This window comes from Bison bison, unplaced genomic scaffold (assembly GCF_000754665.1).
Source record: "Bison bison bison isolate TAMUID 2011002044 unplaced genomic scaffold, Bison_UMD1.0 scf7180017864370, whole genome shotgun sequence".
Lineage (NCBI taxonomy): Eukaryota > Metazoa > Chordata > Mammalia > Artiodactyla > Bovidae > Bison > Bison bison.
In genome coordinates this window covers 12,601,457-12,620,084 of record NW_011494942.1, presented here as the reverse complement: position 1 = coordinate 12,620,084, position 18,628 = coordinate 12,601,457, and positions in this window count along the sequence as shown.

Here is an 18,628-nt window from a genome sequence, read left to right as displayed (position 1 = left end):
GAAGATCCCCTGGAGAAGGAAATGCCAACCTACTCCAGTACTCTTGCCTTGAAAATCCCATGGATGTAGGAGCCTCGTAGGCTACAGTCCATGGGTCACAAAGAGTCGGACATGACTGAGTGACAACACAAGGAACACAGGGATGGAGCAAGGGGCTACCATACTGGACAACTCAGAATTTTCTGGACCAGGGATCCACAAGCTATCTTTGGCAGGCCAAATCCATCCTGTTTTCTGTTTCTGTAAATAACATTTTTTTTTTTTTAAACACAGCCACACCCATTCCTTCACATATTATCTGTGAGTGCTTTGGTGCTGGTATGACAGAGTGGAATGGTTGCAAGAGGGACCTAAATTTGGCATGTAGAGCCAAATATTCACTTTCTGGCCCTTTATGGGGAAAAAAAAATTGCCAACCCCTGATCCAGACCATCTTTTTCTATGATAATAGGTGTTTCCTACAATGATCAACTGATTGCAGTGAATTACAACTTCATGACTTCCCTGGTGATCAGTGGTTAAGAATCCGCCTGCCAATGCAGGGGACTTAGGTTTAAAATCTGATCCGGGAAGATCCCACATGTTGTGAAGCAACTAAGCCCATGCACCACAACTATCGAGCCTGTGCTCTAGAGCTGTGCTCCGCAACAAGAGAAGCCACCACAGTGAGAAGCCCACACGCTGCCACTAGAGAGTATCCCCTGCTTGCCACAACTAGAGAAAGCCTGTGTGCAGCAACAAGACTCAGCACAGCCAAAAATAAAACAAATTAACTAAATAAATAAAAAGAAAAGATTTTGGATTTTAGAGAGTCAGGCTGAGTTCATATCACAGCATCAGTACATAGCAGCTGGGCATAATCTTAAGGTTCTAGGTCTCACATTCCTCATCTGTGGAATGGGGCGTAACAGTGTCAGAGAGATGCAAACACTTGGCGATGATTTCTATCTATTTATAATTAAAATAAAAATGGGAGCTATTGTAAGGTATCTTTGGCCTCAAATATTACAATAATTATAACAACAATAATAATATGCTTACACACGTGCAGCACCTTCAGTTTATAAGGTGCTTTCACTAAGGTATTTCTCTAATCCTCATCTCCACCCTATATAGTCAGTCAACCAAAGCAGATTTTATTACTTTTTTAGACATAGAAACTGAGAGAAATGATCCATGATCTATCCAAAACTTTATTGCTAGAAAATGGTAGAAACAGGATTTTAACCTGTAAATTTTGGCTACAAGTTTTGCAATCATCCTACCATTAAATGTAAATTTGATGCCCACTATGTTTTCAGGCTAAAGAATTCACCTGCATGCAGGAGACAGGGTTCAATCCCTGCATCTGGAAGATCCCCTGGAGAAGGGAAATGGTAACCCATTCTTGTATCCTTACCTGGAAAATCCCATGGAGAGAGGAGTCTAGTGGGCTACAATCCATGGGGTGGCAAAAGAGTCAAACACGACTTAGTGACTAAACAGCAAAACAATATTTTCATGGGTCAGTCAGCAGCCTTCTTACCTCAAAATAAAACCATCTTTTGAAGCACCTTATAAATAGTTATGTAGTGTGGGTCCTTGCTACGCAAAGTATGGTCTGTAGATCAGCAGCATCAGTATCAAACGGGAGCTTGAATCTCAGATCTCACCCTAGACTCACTGAATCAGCTTCTGCATTTTCACAAGATCCCAGGGGATTCCTAATCCTGTTAAAGTTTGGAAGTGTCTGCACTCTAGGCCTCATCAGCTAGAATCTGTCTTCTCCCTCCTCCACCTTGGCTCCTCATTCCTATATGTTTACACTATGGGCCTCTAGGAATTTTGGGTACAACTGAGTGAATCCCTCCTCCTTCCCCCTCTACACTTCATCAAAACCTTTAAAGTTACAAATTTGGAGAAGTGAGAGTCAAAAGGAACAGAACAACTGTTTCAAAAAACAGCTGATGAAATCTATAATTTACATTTTTTGGACATTTTCTCCAGGCCAGACCACCTACCTGCTAGCTGGTCAATTTGGGATCTCAAAAAATTTATAGCATGATATTAAGAATCAGGGATTTGGTGTCATCTTGGCCCTGGCATGGTTATAATGAGCAGGTATGGCTGTGAAATTGTATATACCTGGTAATATTCTTGCTCCTTCCAATCTGATGATCACAGATACCTCTAAGTTCAGTGGGATAGGCTAGAAACAGTCAAGTTTCCCTGGAGAGTTCTGGTGATGCTGGGTCCTCCTTTCCCCAGCAACAAAGGCAGAGAGGAGGCCATTGATGAGGGTGCACAGCTAGGCAGGTGAGTTTGCAGTTGGACTTGCCCTCTTTGACATTCCACTTAGAATGCAGCACATGTGACCCTTCAACCCCCTCTCACAAGGTTCCAGGGACATAGCGCTCTCCTGCTTTTCTTTTACTTGTGTCTCCAGCATGTCTCCAAGCTTCCTTGCTTCTCTTGCCAACTCTTTGGAAATGAAATCCTGCCCTGGCCTCAACCCTCTGTCCATCCATCCACTGGGGTCTAACAGGAGGCTCTGGGATGATCTTCCAACCACAGCTTCTCCCACGTCTGCCCTTTCATCTCCTTGCCTAAACAAGGCATCCAAGACCTTCTACGATGGAGGACAGAACTTCACCTACTCCTTCCCCACTTCAGCAGGAATGAGGAAGCAGTTTAACAACTTGCAAACCAGGGCTGCCCCTACTCTATGGCTCGGTCACCTATTTGCCTTTGAGGTCCACATTTCCTCTTACTGCCCTCCACAACCCACTTTCACTTCCTCTAGGAATTTGATGCCAAGTTCACATTTCCCCCCACATCTCATCTTCTCCCATCATTCTTGGGGAATCCAGCAGATAACATTCTGACTTTATAGGTTCTCAGCCCCTCAACTCTTAAGGCTTTCCCCTTCACCTGCCAAAATTATTCAGCAGCACTGAGACCAAACACAGAACTTTACTTTATAAGCATGAACATTAGAATTAGATTGTTGATGGAGACCTGGGTTTGCCATTTATTAGCTATTTGATTTGCAGCAAAATTTAAACTTTTGTCTGAAAAATGGGGCTGAGACTACCTGCCTATTTGATTTGCTGGGAAGATGGAGGCAATAATGTGAGGAAGGGGTTTGGAGTCGGGCCGGACAATTGCTAGTGCTCCCACTAGAATGTGGGCTCCTTGAAGACGGGATGTTTGTGTGTGTTGACTGCTGCATCCCCAGCACTAGAAGGGGGCTGGTACATAATAGGTATTCAGCAAAACTGTGTCAAAGAAATGGGGTGAATGCACACATGGTGGCCATGGTTTTTATGGCAAGATTTTAGGTCTTGTCAGCACTCTGAGTGTTTCCTCAGCTAGAAGCTTAATCTAAGATGTCTCATATCCCTCCTGGACTTCCCTAAGCTCCCTTCCTACCTGGGAACCCAGACGACCTTGCGTTGAGGTCTCTCACAGTGCCTGGGAGGCTCAGCTTCAGCCTTGGGTTCTTGCTTGATATTATGACTAGGCTCCTAGCTTTGGTTGTCCTAGATGACTTCATGTTTCTTTAGAAGTCTGTTATGAGTGGTTCCACCACAATTTAACAGCAACGCACGCAGGCAGGCTAAGTCACTCAGTCGTGTCCAGTTCTTTGTGACCCCATGGACTGTACCTGCCAGGCTCTTTTGTCCATGGGCTTTCCCAGGCAAGAATACTGGAGTGGGTTGCCATGCCCTCCTCCAGGGGATCTTCCCAATCCAGGGATCAAACCTGCATCTCTTATGTCCCCTGTATTGGCAGGCAGGTTCTTTACCACTAGCGCCCCCTAGGAAGCCCTTAACAACAATAACACCAGCAATAATAGTATCTCACACTTCCTGAATGTTTTTACTAATGTGCCAGGCACTCTTCTAAGTGTCACATGTATGACCTAATTTAACTCTTACTACTTTCCAAATACAGAGGGATCTGGGATTCAAACCTAAAACTGCCTAGTCTGGCTCCCAGGACCGTGTCCTTAAGAATTTCTGTATAGGACAATTCTTCCCATTGGGTTCTCACTGTTCTTCAGTGCAGCAATATGCATCTCTTGTTGCCTCCCAAACATGTGGGCCCCAGCAGCTGCTTCCTGCCTTGCTTGGTTCCTTTCCCACTCTGCCCACTGGATCTCTCTGCAAGCAGTGACCCAGCCACCACATTACTGCACAGATGAGGCCGCCTGATGAGAATCTTCCCCTATCACTCACCACACAGCTCCTCTGTGTAGCACTTCTCCATTCAGAACACGCCATGTATCCCTCATCCTCGCCCTCTGCCCTTCTAAGCTCAGAGAAAGTCCTTTCCCACTCTCCTTTCTTCAGGCTCCCTTGAAGACCCTTGATTGTTTGTGGGTGGCAGGGATGGGGGAGGGCGGGATCCTCTACCATCAGTTATCAATTCTCTTGCAATTTCCAAAACTCTTTTCCAGATTCACTTCAGGCATCCATGAAGGAGTGCACATTTTCTTAGAGGAAGCAGACATGCAAGTGTACGTCTCACATCTTCCAGCTCTGCCTCTGTACTATCACTTTGCAAACAGGTCCTATTTCTCCACTTGTAGAACAATATCCTTCACCCTGTGTATTTGAACTACCATCTTTTTTCTCTCTGTTCTTTTAACATTTCTCAAAATTCCAGAGACTATGTGTTGCTCATCTCATGGTGGTGGTTGCCTTTAGTCACTAAGTCATGTCGAACTCTTGAGATCCTACGGACTGTAGCCCACCAAGCTCCTCTATCCATGGGACTCTCCAGGCAAGAATGGTGGAGTGGGTTGTCATTTCCTTCTCCAGGGAATCTTCCTGACCCAGGGATCAAAGACGGGTTTTCGGCCTTGCAGACAGATTCTTCACTGATTGAGCCACCAGGGAAACCCCCAATCAGTACGTATTCTTATTCTAAATGCTTTCAGTATGGCTTCTTCATTATAAGGTTTTTGTTTGTCTGGTGCTTATTTTTCTATTTATAGAGCCTTTGATAACCAATTTCTTTGGTGAGGTGGAAATAGTACACTTTGTTTCTCACAGTCATTTGCCTCCACCAGCTTCACCCAAGCTTGCAGCAGTGTGTTTCACGGACCACCCTTTGGGAATCCCTTTTTTAAGATGATAGATACTGGAAGTAAAGCTCCATATGCACAAGAAGCTCTCATAAACAGCAGCGACCACAATCACAGGGCATCCTCACTGTCACATCTTGGAGTTTGCAACCTTGGCAGTTTTCTGGGAGGACTTTTTCTCGCCCACTGTCATAATGCCTAGGTGCTCAGAGGCGGGCTTTCTTGCATGCTCAGTGAGCTCGAACCCCAGTGTCTGTCCCACCCAGTGAGCTGTGGTCCCAGGTTGTTCTCACTGCCTGTCACCTGGCCTGTCCCAGGCCAGTAAGTTCTGAGAGGTGGCCTTAGTATTAAGAAGGACTTTGGATCCTGTAAAAACCCTAAGCCTGGCTATGCTGACCAAAGTGAGGGCCCAGAGATTTCAGGAATTAAACCTAGAAATGAGTAAATATGTGTATGTTCTCAAAGAAATAGGAACTTTTAATGAGCACCTTTCCTTGGAGGGTTCTGCAATATTTTGATTTACTAACACTGTTGTGAAGCCAGTAGTTAGTTCAGTGAGTCTGCTTTGAAAGTGCCTGTTTTTAAACTTTGCCAGGGCAGAGAGATATCTACAAGTTACTCAAATCTCTGAGCTTCCCTTTTTTCATCAGCAAAATGGAGGAACATCGACCTTGCAGGCTTATTGTGAGTAGGAAGTGAAGTGCTGTGTATAAAGTGCCTGGTACAACCCTGGAACATAGTGGGCACACAAGAAAAGAGAAGCGATGGCCTGAGGGAATTGAATACATAAAACCTCAAGTGACAGTCTTGACCAGTGGAATAGCAGAATATTATTCATTCTGTGTCTGCTTCCAGCCCTTCAATAAAATGGTAAAGTCACTGTTTCTTTGAAGGATATTGTGCTGAAAGAGAAAAGTACATTAGAGGGAGTGGGAGGAAATTTGTGTTATGTCCTATGATGTTAAGGAAAGAACTTGGAAACCAAAACTCCCCGACGCATGCATGCTAAGTCCCTTCAGTCGTGTCCGACTCTTTGCGACTCTGTGGACTGTAGCCCGCTAGGCTGCTCTGTCCTTGGGATTCTCCAGGCAAGAATACTGGAGTGGGTTGCCATTTCCTCCTTCAGGGGATCTTCCTGACCCAGGGATCAAATCCGGGTCTCCCGCATTGCAGCCAGATTCTTTACTGTCTGAGCCACCTGAGAAGCCCAAAACTCTCCCATTAGACTTAAGTAAGAGTGATATCTGGCCTTCCCTGCTGGTCCAGTGGTTAAGAATCCACTTACCAATGCAAGGGACATGGGTTCGATCCCTCATCTGGGAAGATCCCACATGTCTTGGGGCAACCACAACTACTGAGCCTGCTCTCTAGAGCCTGAGAGCCACAGCATTAAGCCCACAAGTCATGACTACTAAGCTCAAGAGCCAACAGCCCATGTTCTGCCACAAGAGAATCCCCTATTCTCTGCAACTAGAGAAAGCCTGCGTGCAGCAATGAAGACCCAGAACAGCCAAAAATAAACAAATAAGTAAATAAAAGAGTGATGTCAGAGTTGAAACTAAAGAAATTGCTAAAGAGCCTGTAGAAAGAGCAAGATTAGGGAAAATAGTGCCTACACACCCACAGATATTTAGGACTCAGTATCTGTGTGAAGTTCCCTTCTTGGTGGTAACAGCAACCTCATCCCTCTTATCAAATATTCATCAGCTGCTTATTGAATCTAGGACACTGTGCTAAATAAGGCAGGGGATAAAAGGATGTGCAAGACAGTCTTCACCTTCAGTTTGGAAAAAGATAAATAACAACAGTCAGTATACGTTGAATGGCAAATACACGATTGTGGAGCAAGGGGATTATTGGATGGATGCTTACATGGGGGTAGGGCAGCTGATCTAATACTTTTAAAGAGTTTCACACAGTGAATAGGACTTGAATTCAAGGAAATGAAGATAGGGAAGGAAGTCTTCCAGGGAATGAGAACTGTCTTAAACGCCAACATAAAGAGTTCGAACTTAAACAGGATTTGATGAGGATGTAATTTTTCTGATAAACTTGATTGTATTTTATTCCATTATAATTTAATTTTTGTTTTAACCTATTAAATAGAAAAGAAGGCAACGATGAAAGGCATTTATTTATTTATTTATATAGATAATCTGCAGGATGTTCGTCCAAAATTTAAAAAGTCTATTTTGGAGTGGTAGACATTTTTGTGATTTTTCTGTACAGTACAGATTTCAGAAAAGATGAAGGAAAGGAAGAAAGACAGGAAGGCAGACAAGGCTGCTGGCATTGGGAATTAGTGAGGATTCCCATGAAAGGATGTGACATGAAACACTCATGCTGTAGGAACACAACCATTTCAGACAAGGTTTTAGAAAGGAATACGTGGCATCTAAGCAGGCTGATAGAAAAGGAAGCAGTGGTTTTGGGGCACTGGGATGGGCTTTCCAAGGCAAGCCCTGTGACGCTCATTTCACTTCCTTTTGTAGAACGGAGATGCAATTAGTCTTTCCTGCACACCAAAATCTTTTCTCAAGTACTTAACAATACAATTGACATAAGATGAGAAAAAATGGAATCATTGTGGAAACCTATGCGATTTTCTGCTAATGCAAAAGAAAAAGGAGACAGAACACAGGTTTTCTCATACTTATCCTCTATCTGAAACATCAGATACCTTACCTCCTCCTGGGTGACATAGCAAGAATATATTACATTTCATTTTAACCAAAAGTTCTGGTTAAGAAGTTTTCATTTCTGAGGTCATATGTAGATTCATCCTTTCAGGGAATTTCTACAGAAATCAGGAAGGGATTTGGAAAGAAAGTGGTGTAGACATATTTGGCAGTGACATGCTTTTAACTGCCAAGACTTGAGCCCATATACTGTTTTGCCTGGAAACCCCAGTCATTTAAAGCCATGATTTCAGGACTTGGGTGCCGAGGGTGGCTCAGAACTCTGACTGAGGAGGCTGACTTCCAAGGCTTCATACCCTCTACCACCCTCCCCTTCACTCCCTTAACCCCCCAGCTTCCTACCCTTGGTTGGCTATTGAGTGGTTCTGATACTGTGAAGGCAGGGGGAGAAGGGGACAACAGAGGATGAGATGGTCGGGTGGCTCAACAGACATGAGTTTGAGCAAGCTCTGGGAGTTGGTGATGGACAGGGAAGCCTGGTGTGCTGCAGTCCATGAGGTTGCAAAAAGTCGGACTTGACTGAGCGACTGAACTAAATTAATACTGTGAAAGCACACCAAAGATTTTTGGAATTCAAAGAGTGTCTAATTTACTGTCATGACCCACTGTGAAATTTGTGGGGCCCAGTGAAAGTGCAAATATGGGGTCTTTTACTAAAAACTATTAAGAATTTCAAGACAGCAACAGGAGAACACTAAATCATGTGTGGGTGATGTTACACGGTGACCTCAGGCCCTTGAAGTTGGTTTGTAATTAAGCCAGCACTGATTTTAGGTTTCCCATTTACTGGAATTTCACTCAAAAGTTAGGAAGGGAAAGGATTTTTCTGCTAGGAAAAGTAACGGTGACAACAAAAGACAGAAGAAAAACTGCCTTCAATCCTTTAACTTTATACTTTAAAGCGTATTGCTAAAAATCACACAATGAGAATAGTTTAACATCACAAAAATTAAAATACTATGAAAATATGAAGATTAACTTGCACTTGCCTTATAATCCCATTTCCCTTCTCAGAGATGCATATCAATATTTTGATCTGTATTCTTCCCAGATACTTATCTATTCTTATATATATGTTACATATTCAAATACTTTTTATGTAACGTTATTGTGCTGATACTGTGTATTCTGTCCTATAACTTGTTTTTATTCCTCAGCACCTCAGAACTTTCCATGTCAGTCTTATACATCATCTTCAGTTTTTAAAATTGATGTTGTTTAATATTTTATACCATGGGTTACCATGAAGTTTTCAAACCATCCATCCCTCTATTCCCTAATATTTAATTTATTTTCAATCTTGAGGATTTTTTTTATAATAAACAACATTATAATGAATGCCCGTGTCTATGCCTCTTTTTGTACAGACAAGAGTATTTTTCTTGAATATGTAATCTATAAGAGGACTTGCTGGATTGAGATGATCTAAGATGCAAAAACACTTACCCCATGGCACACAGGTTTTAATGGCAAATGTGGTGAGATAATAAGCTTGGTAAAGGTATACATTGGGTTAACTTTGGAAAAATAGTGTGGAATATATACTAAAAGCTGTATGACTATCATATCTTTTATCTCAGCAGATGTGAAACTGGGAATAATCAGAGATCTGTGCAAAGATATCTCCATAAAGATGTTCATTGCTGTTCTAGTTGCAGTATTGATAAATATTCTGATATCCAGAAAACTGGCACCAATGTAACCATGTGTGTATGTGTGCATGCATGCTAACTTGCTTTAGTCATGTCTGATTTTTTAGACCCTATGGACTATAGCCCCAGTCTCCTCTGTCCATGGGATTCTCCAGGCAAGAATACTGGACTCAGGGATCTAACCTGTGTGTCTTATGTCTCCTGCACTGGCAGGTGGATTCTTTACCACTAGTGCCACCCATATGGTTATATTGGGACTTCCCCGGTAGCTCAGACAGTAAAGAATCTGCCTGCAATGCAGGAGACCAGGGTTTCATCGCTGTGTCGGGAAGATCCCCTGAAGAAAGGAATGGCAACCCACTCCAGTATTCTTGCCTGGAGAATTCCATGCACAGACCATGGGGTCACAAAGAGTCAGACTTGACTGAGCAACTGACACTGATGCTGAATCTTTTCCTTTCTGAGCACCAGCTGCTGCTGCTACTGCTGCTAAGTCGCTTCAGTCATGTCCGACTCTGTGCCACCCCATAGACGGTAGCCCACCAAGCTTCCCCATCCCTGGGATTCTCCAGGCAAGAACACTGGAGTGGGTTGCCATTTCCTCCTCCAATGCATGAAAGTAAAAAGTGAAAGTGAAGTCACTCAGTCGTATCCGACTCTTAGCAACCCCATGGACTGCAGCCCACCAGGCTCCTCCGTCCATGAGATTTTCCAGGCAAGAGAACTGGAGTGGGTGCTGTTGCCAGCTAGGAAGCTTAATATAACCATAAAAGTGAAAAGTGTTGGTCACTCAGTCACGTCCAACTCTTTGCAACTTCATGGACTGTTGCCTGCCAGGCTCCTTGTCCCTGGAATTCTCCAGGCAAGGATACTGGAGTGAGTAGCCATTCCCTTCTCCAGGAGATCTTCCCGACTCAGGGACTGAACTTGGGTCTCCTGCATTGCAGGCAGATTTATTATCATCCAAAGCATCAGAGAAGTCCCAATTTAACCACGTGTATTGTTAAAATTCTAAAAATCTTTTGTTGTGATTGATAAAGAGATGCTATTTGCAGCCCTCCTGCTAAGTCCCCCTGCACTGCCTGCCTCCTGATTTCTCCTCCTCAAGATCCCTTCTATTTCAACACTAACCTCAAGTGTTCATGCCTGACAGTATGAAGCCTCCAGAACTGGCTGCTCATTTTGATTGGTTGGTCCATGCCTGCTGGCTGTGAAATGCTTTCTACATATATTGCATATAATCCCTGGAAATACTATGAAAGTTCAACAATAGGCATTGGTCAAGAGAATTATCATACTGGCAGATTATGGTGGTTTAAGGGATGCTGAAAATGGGGGAAGATACACATGTGTGGGGGCAAGGGGTATATGGGAAATCTCTGTACCTTCCACTTTAATTTTTCTCTGACCCTAAAAATGAAGTCTATTTTAAAAAAATGAAACTCTGAAGATACATGGTACCGTGGTAAAATATTTTGAATATACTACCAAGTGGGGAAAGAAGCACCATACAAAACAGTATTGTTGTTGTTGTTCAGTTGCTAAGTCGTGTCTGACTCTTTGAGACCCCATGGAGTGCAACATCCTAGGCTTCCCTATTTTCACTATCTCCTGGAGTTTGCTCAAACTCTTGTCCATTGAGTTAGTAATGCTATCCAACCATCTCGTCCTCTGTCTCCCCCTTCTCCTCCTGCCCTCAGTCTTTCCCAGCATCAAGGTCTTTTCCGATGAGTCAGCTCTTTGCATCAAGTGGTCAAAGTACTGAAGCTTCAGCTTCACCATCAGTCCTTCTGATGAATATTCAGGGTTGATTTCCTTTAGGATTGACTGGTTTGTTCTCTTTGCTGCCCAAGGTACTTTCAGGAGTCTTCTCCAACACCACAGTTCAAAAGTGTCAATTCTTTGGGGCTCAATCTTCTTTATGGTCAACTCTCGAGTCTGTACATAACTACTGGAAAAACCATAGCTTTGACTATGTGGGCCTTTGTTGGCAAAGTGATATCTCTTCTTTAAATATGCTGCCTAGGTTTGTCATAGGTTTTCTTCAAAGGAGCAAGTGTCTTTTAATTTCATGGTTGCAGTCACTGTCTGCAGTGATTTTGGAGCCCAAGAAAAACAATACAGTATACCCAATACAATCCCATTAGGAACACTTTGTGTTGGCCAAAACATTCGTTCGAGTCTTTCTGTAACATCTTATGGAAAAGCCTAAGCAAACTCCTTGGCCAATCCAATATTTATTCATACTGAGTCACAGAAAAAGGCTAAAAGAAAACAAAAAATGTCAACAATGATTATATCCAAATGATTTGATTATACTTGATTTTTGTGATTTTGTTTGTTGCTTATCTGCATTTTTCAACACTTTTGCCATGAGCCTGACAACTTTCAGAATTAGAAAATAAAAATAGCATTTTAAAAGCAAACTGAAACTAAAGTTACTTAGCTTGGAAAAGGTAATCTTTCCTCTTGATTCATATATTTGCTGTGCTTGCTGGAAAACAGCTCCCTAGGGAGTGAGCCAAAGAGTAAGCCAAGAAGGCTGACAGGAGTTCAGCGAAAACATCTGTAAGAAGGGAAGCTGGTGGGGGAGGGGCAGAGAGGGTAAGAAACCAGCAAACATCCAGGCTCCTTTCACTTTCCCTACTTCTCTTTGTTCTGGCAGCTCATTTTGGTGAGCATAGGCATTTCTGAAATTCTGCAATGTGGGGGAGCTGCAGGGGCAGCCTTGCTGTTCTTTCATGTCTGAGCATATGTGACTGCTTTTCAGGGAATACGTACAAGCAAATGTTCCATTCTCTAGCTGAGCTGTAATCCACGGTATAGATTTACAGAGTTGGATATTCAGCCACCGGAATAACACTCATATTCCCCAACACAGGATGGGGCAGCCACTTTTATCTCAGTAGGCTCTGGTCAGAATAGTCTTTTCATAATGACAAACCTTTAAACAAGAGATGGCAGACCCAAATCACCCTTAAGAATCTGGACCACATTTGAAAGGCTGTCATGGCACATGCTTTCTCAGCCAGCCAGCTGTTGTAAGAGGTACTCCAAGGCCAACAATCTCCTATGGTATGATGGGTGCTCAACTCCAGAATCCCATCTGATTGGAAACTTGGGGCCAATCAACAGGTACACCTCTCCTTGGACGTTGTGGTAAAAGTTTGAAATACCCATGGAGACCTCATGAAGAGTGGTCTGCAGGCTCTAATGCTCTTGAGATTGCTGGCATCAAACAGAACTCCAAGGACTTCTCTGGTGATCCAGTGGTTAAGAATCCACCTTCCAATGTGGGGGACACAGGTTCTATCCTTGTTTGGGGAACTAAGATCCCACTTGTCTCGGGGCAACTAAGTCTGCACACCACAACCACTGAGCCCACGACAGCACAACCAAATAGAAGCCCACACGTTGCAACTAAGACTTGACATAGCCAAATAAATACGTGACTTTTTTAAAATCACCTTAAAAAAAAAACAGAACTCTAAGACCACGGACTTCGTAAGACGTATTTTATAACCGTGGGTCTAGGAAGAAAATTTCAGTTCCAAGAATAGATAGTCCCTTACATGTATGATGTCAGAAATGTGCCTTCTTTATCCTCATTTCCTTTAGTATCCATCCTCCCACTCTGTAATCCTTTTGTTTAAGTTTTATTCTATATAATGAAGGAACTGAATTTACAACAGTATAAATATCTCTGAAACAGGTATTAATATATCATATCAACTGCATGAATGCATGGTAAGTCGCTTCAGTCATGTCTGACTCTTTGCAACCCCATGGACTGTAGCTGGACAGGCTCTTCTGTCCATGGGATTCTTCAGGCAAGAATATTGGAGTGGGTTGCCATGCCCTCCTCCAGGGGATCTTCCCGATACAGGGATCAAACTTGCATCTCTTATGTCTCCTGCATTGGCAGGATGTTTCTTTATCACTAGAGCCACCTGAGAAACCCATCATATCAACTATGACCTCTTAAATGTAATGGAATTTATTGTATCCGGTTCTGGCCAGTTCACATACGTTCCCTGCAAAGAGTAATAGATGTTAGCTGACAACGGTAGGGAAGGAAGGGATTTTATTAAGGACTTTGCCTTAGGAAAGCAGGTCCAGAGGGGTTCTAGAAGAGAAGACCAAGAATGAATGAAGGTACTTGTGGGAGAGGTGGCTGGGGAACCAAGAATATGTACTGTCAGTCCTCATTATTCAAGATTCCATATTTGCAAACTGACCTACTTGCTAAAGTTTATTTGTAAATTTCAAAATCAACACTCTTGTCACAGTTGCAGCCATCTGTGGACTCATAAAGAGCAATACAAATTTTGAGTCCTAAAAAAAAAAAAAAAAAATTTTGAGTCCTGACCACACGTTCCCAGCTGACAAGGTGACCCACTGCCTTCCTGATTCAGCTCTGATACCATAAACAACATCCTTTGGGAAACCGTAGTTTTCACATTTTGGTGTTTTTTGTTGACTTCACTGTTTAAAACAGCCCCTAGGCAGAATACTATAGCGTTGTTTGGTGTTCCTTTGCATAAGAAGGCTGTGATGTACCCTACAGGGAAAAAAAAAAAAACCAAAAAACACACATTAGATAAGCTTCAGTCAGACATGAGTTACAGTGCTATTGGTTGGCGTTTCAATATTAATGAATCTTAATATATATTAAATATGGTGTCTTTAAACAGAAACACACATAAAATGAGGTTGTGTATTGTCAGTCGATGACAAACTTGTGACCAGAGGCTTGAAGAAGTCTAGCCCCGCACTTGCTCTTAGAGCAGTGGTTCAGTATTTATTAATTCAGAGTGTTCATAGCAACTCTGCAGAACGTAACTACAGTAAATAACAAGAACTGCCTGGAATCTGAAATTTTGGAAGGAGAAAAATGTCATCTAATAAATAACTGTCTATAGTAATAAAATAAATGACACATGTTTATATCTTTCTATTTTTCTCTTGAGAAAAGAGGAATGAGAGCCTCAGTATGGCAGTTTGTAAAGTTTATCAAAGCCTGGAATTCCTTGGACTATACAATGTCTCATGTGCTTAGTCGCTCAGTCATGTCCTACTCTTTGCGACCCCATAGATTGTAGCCCACCAGGCTCATTTGTCAGTGGGGATCCTCCAGGCAAGATACTGGAGTAGGTTGCAATTTCCTTCTCCAGGGGATCTTCCCAATCCAGGGATCGAACCCAGGTCTCCCGCATTGCAGGCAGATTCTTTACCATCTGAGCCTCTTAAGGATCCTATAATTCTTCTTTCACTTCCTGCAAGGAGTCAGCCGGTACAGAAATTCTCCCTTGAGAGGATAACCTCTTTCACTGACACACCCTTGTGGTATTCACTGTGCCAAGCCAGCAGTAAAAAAAGGTTGAGAAACCTCTACCTAGAAAGATTCAGAGCATTTTACTTTAATATTTGCCTATAATTTTCATTATTATTTAATAAGACAGGCTAGTTTGTCTGGAATGCCATTTCTAAATACCTATAGCAATGATCCCTCATTAATGAACATTATTTCTAACATTTCTGTAATTAAGGAATTCTCTGCTGCAGCTTTAGATACAGATTTAAAGTGCCATCCTCTCTATGAGGACTTCAGATGCTATTAATAATTTACCAGGATTCTTGGGAATCCTGAAGTGTGAACTCCCATGAGACCCCTGGCTGGGGGAGGGGTGGATCAATGCAAAATGATACACATATCCATCACACACTTTATATCAAAGTGACAGTCCTAGACTTAGCGGTGTCAGATTCTAACACACTTACCTTACAGGGAAAAAGAAACCTCAGCTAACAGATAACATCCGCTTATGATGAGTCCACAAGTGGTTCATTGAAATCTGGGCAACAGAAGAAACAGAGGTTGGGTCAAGCAGCCCCATCTGCAGGGATCGGGGGCTGGGAGGGGGGATGCAGGGGGTGACCGATGCTGAGGAATGAGAAATGCATCCAAGGAATGCACTCAAGGAAGGGATAAGAAGGCCTGAATCAGGAGTGGAGAGAGGATCAGCAGCCTTGAGGGAAATATGCTTAGGTGACCAGGTGTGACCCTCAGGGCAGAACTGGCTGAGGCTATGGGGGGAAATGAGCTCCACGGTTTCTCTCCTGAAAGGATGGGGCTGAGTCCTGGAAGCACTGCGTCCCTGCACGTGGTCCATGGAATTCCTTCCTGCTGGAGCCGATGAGATTACCTGACAAGGCTGGAGTAGGAGCCAGGAGCTAAAACTGACAGAAAGACAGTGTGAGAGACAGAAGGGCAGAAAGCGGAGCCGGCGGCTCTGATATGGAAACTCCTATAGGAATGGCTAGAGATTGAGACCCAGATAGCCAGGCATTCTTCAAGCCAACTGGGTCATTCCCTTCTTTTGCTTTGAGGATAAGACTGCCTTTTTGAGAGACTGTGGTTCTACTGTAGAACAGATAGAAATATGTCGCCAGAGAAATGGAATTACAACGTGCAAAGAGGGGAGTGAGACATATATATGTTACCAATGGATTATTCAGTGAGTTTATATCAGCGGTTTAACTTTCCCCCCTTTCAGAGGACCAGATGAGAACTAATTCTGTATAAATCCTCTGGTCTTATATTTAACTCAATCAAAGGCACAATAGATGTTTAAGCCAAATCCACAGAAAAAGTGTCCAGGAAGGCAAAGCAGGGAGAGGAGCCTCATTATTCCCTTTTGTCAGGCTTTTAATCCAAACTTAGGAAGTAGTTTCCAGTTGTCTTCGTGGTTTTCAGAGAAACAGAAGCTACAGGGTATATACGTGTATATTCTGTATGTACTAAGTTATACCACTGGCTTTCTTGGGGCTCCAGCTTGCAAATGGCAGCTTTTGGGGCTTCTTATCATCCATAATTGCAGGGTCAATTCCTCAAAATGAATCTTGGGCTGCAAGTTAGAGCCCCAGCAAACCAGTGGTGTAATTCAGTCTGAGTCCAAAGGCCTGAGAACTAAGGGAGCCGATGGTTTAAATCTAAGTCCAAGGGTGAGAGATAATATATCCAATGAGTCAGGAAAAGAGAGGGGGGCGAATTCCTGCTTCTTCTTGCCTTTTGCTCTGTTCACATCCTCAATGGACTGGATGATGCTCAGTTACCCCGAGGAGGGCCACCTACTTTATTGGGGTCCGCTGGTGGTTCAGTGGTAAAGAATCTACCTGCAGATGCAGGAGACATGGGTTCAATCCCGGGTCAGAAAGATCACTTGGAGAAGAAGATGGCAACCCACTCCATTATTGTTGCTTGGGAAATCCCATGGACAGAGGAGCCTAGTGGACTTTGGTCCCTGGGGTCTGTAAGAGTTGGACACGACTTAGTGACTAAACAACAACAACCTACTTTATTAAATCCACTAATTCAGATACTAATCTCAGCTGGAAATGCTTTTCCAGACATACCAAGAAATATTTAATCTGGGCACCCCATGGCCAGTCCAGATGACACACAAAATTGCCCACTACACCTGTATTATTCACAATTAATTTCAATAACTCATTTTTTGTAGAAGAATTATTTGTAATTGAAAAGTTTGTCAGCTTGTTCTGTTCATTATTTTCTCAGAAGTATACACCAGATGATGGACTGTTTTGCCCCTTACACACAGATAACTAAAACATAAAATGTTTGTGTATCCAAATGTTGTTTACATGAAAGACCAAAGCAAAGTATTTGGTTTATATAGAGTAGTTCAAACAAACATCTTTAAGACATTAGTGGTGGGACTTCCCTGGCAGTCCAGTGGTTAAGACTTGCCTTCCAGTGCAGAAGGAAGTGAAGTCACTCAATCATGGCCTACTCTTTGTGACCCCATGGACTGTATAGCCTACAAGGCTCCTCTGTCCATAGGATTTTCCAGGCAAGGGTACTGGAGTGGCTTGCCATTCCCTTCTCCAGGAGATCTTCCCAATTCAGGGATCGAACCTGGGTCTCCCACATTGCAGGCAGACACTTTACCATCTGAGCCACCAGGGACACTTTCCAATGCAGAGGGTGTGAGATTTATCCCTGTTCAGGGAGCTAAGATCCCACATGCTTCGCAGCCAAAAAACCAAAGCATAAAACAGAAGAAATATTGTAACAAATTCAATGAAGACTTTAAAAAAATGATCCACATCAAAAAAATCTTAAAAAAAAAAGACATTTGTGGTATTTCTAGTAACTCAAGTGTTATACTCTGCTCTTGATCATGGAAGGGGAGTGGAGGTGATGTGATCTGTAACAAAATAGTCTTCAGGTTATCCAGGCTCAGAATAGACTTCAGGAGAAAGTGGCTTTAGGTCAAGTAATACAGTTTTCTGACCCATGCAAAACCCGTAGAGTGGCCAGGATTGGGGTAGCCTTACAGCCAACATATAGTCAAGTCTGCAGTGGACAGAAAATCCCCCCACCTTGCATTCTCTCTCCTCTTTCAAATCCATTTAGTCTTTTTAACCCTTTGAATCTGATGTGGATAACTTTACTCTTCTCTCCTTATTAGCACAACTGTTGGATGAAGCTATGGAGGAGGAGATTGAAAGGATTTGCATCCAGTGGTTGGAGGGTGGAGGATGTTAGCATGACCACAGAGTGAATTATCACAAAGACCTTTCTCAGTGTAAGTTTTCACTACCAGATTATTCTGCTTAAAGATCATTTCTTTGCTACCCCACCTTGAATTATTAATACATTATGAACAGTTCCCTTATTTACTTTTATTTAGGACTTGGGGAATAAAAATGGGGAGAGAGGATTAAAATAATTTAATCACAGGGGTCCCAGAGCCTGGCTGAGAACCCTTGCCTAGGTCCTTAAAACCAACTTGTCTTGTGGCCCATGTTTGAGTTTTATCATTCTCACACAAAGCAGAGAAAAACATTGATTTCAGGTCAATTCTTATTTTTACTGATTTGTTTTTGCTTTTATACAATGGGGAGAAAAACAGAAAGAAAAATGGTATTAAGTTCAGTATGGCCATTCTTTCCATACCAAGGAGTAGTATTCTACTAAACTGAGTCTGCCAACTTGGGAGAACAAAGGGAGAAGACTAAACCTATTCATTGTGCAACAGACCCAGGGGGCCTTGTGTTCTTGATTTATATCTATGTGTTGGAGAAGACTCTTGCGAGTCCCTTGGACTGCAAGGAGGTCCAACCAGTCCATCCCAAAAGAGATCAGTCCTGGGTATTCATTGGAAGGACTGATGCTAAAG